Here is a 1,720-nt window from a genome sequence, read left to right as displayed (position 1 = left end):
GAAGGTCTCCTCACAGACAATGACATAGGCAAAGCAGAGACGCTTAACGCCTTCTTTGCCTCTGTCTTCAATGCCGATGATGGCGCTTCGGGACCCAGGGTGCCCTGAGCTGGAGGACCGGGACGGTGGGGATGACAAACTCCCAACCGACCCTGAACGTGTGCGGGATTTGCTACTCCACCTGGATCCCTACAAGTCCATAGGTCCGGATGGGATTCACCCCCGGGTGCTGAAAGAGCTGGCGGACGTCATCGTGGAACCTCTCTCAATTATTTTTCAATGATCCTGGGAATTTGGAGAGGTCCCGGTAGACTGGAAGCTGGCAAATGTTGTGCCGATTTTCAAGAAGGGTCAGAAAGAAGACCTAGCAATTACAGGCCTGTCAGTCTCACATCAGTGCCTGGTAAAATCATGGAGAAGATGGTTCTCAAACTTATTGAGGTGCACCATTGGGGACAAAGCAGTCATTGGTCCCAGCCAGCATGGGTTTGTGAAGGGTAGGTCCTGCCTAACTAACCTGATTTCCTTTTATGATAAGATCACCCGTATGGTGGACCAATGGAAACCAGCTGATGTGATTTTTTTGGACTTCAGCAAGGCTTTTGACACGGTTTCCCATAGGATCCTACTGGACAAAATGTCCACCATATGGCTAAATAAAAACATCATACGATGGGGTGAGCAATTGGCTAATGGGCAGGGCCCAAAGGGTTATGGTAAATGGGGCTGCGTCAGGCTGGCGGGCAGTCACCAGTGGGGTCCCTCAAGGCTCCATTTTAGGCTGGTACTTTTCAATATTTTTATAAACGATCTGGATGTAGGAATAGAAGGTATTTTGAGCAAGTTTGCTGATGACACCAAACTTGGAGGAGTTGTGGACTCGAATGAGGGTGGAAAGGCCTTGCAGAGGGATCTGGATAGGTTGGAGAGCTGGGCGATCACCAACCGCATGAAGTCAATAAGAGCAAGTGCCGGGTCCTGCACCTGGGACGCGGAAACCCTGGCTGCACGTACAGACTGGGCGATGAGACGCTGGAGAGCAGCCTAGAAGAGAGGGATCTGGGGGTCGTGGTAGACAGCAAGTTGAATATGAGCCAGCAGTGTGCCCTGGCAGCCAGGAGGGCCAACCGTGTCCTGGGGTGCATCAAGCACGGCATCGCTAGTAGGTCAAGGGAGGTGATTGTCCCGCTCTACTCTGCGCTGGTGCGGCCTCACCTCGAGCACTGTGTGCAGTTCTGGGCACCACAGTATATAAAGGACATGAAACTGTTGGAGAGTGTCCAGAGGAGGGCTACGAAGATGGTGAAAGGCCTGGAGGGGAAGACGTACGAAGAACAGCTGAGGTCACTGGGGCCTGTTCAGCCTGGAGAAGAGGAGGCTGAGGGGGAGACCTCATCACAGTCTACAACTTCCTCGGAAGGGGGTGTCGAGAGGCAGGAGACCTTTTCTCCATTAACACCAGTGACAGGACCCGTGGGAACTGGGTTAAGCTGAGGCAGGGGAAATTTAGGCTTGACATCAGGAGGGGGTTCTTCACAGAGAGGGTGGTTGCACACTGGAACAGGCTCCCCAGGGAAGTGGTCACTGCACCGAGCCTGTCTGAATTTAAGAAGAGATTGGACTGTGCACTTAGTCACATGGTCTGAACTTTTGGGTAGACCTGTGCGGTGTCAAGAGTTGGCCTTGATAGATCATAAGGGATCCTTACAATCATGAATAT

This window comes from Netta rufina (assembly GCF_964035555.1).
Source record: "Netta rufina genome assembly, chromosome: 10".
NCBI classification, from domain to species: Eukaryota; Metazoa; Chordata; class Aves; order Anseriformes; family Anatidae; genus Netta; species Netta rufina.
The sequence above is the reverse complement of the archived record's forward strand: the minus strand, read 5'-3'. Positions refer to the sequence as shown.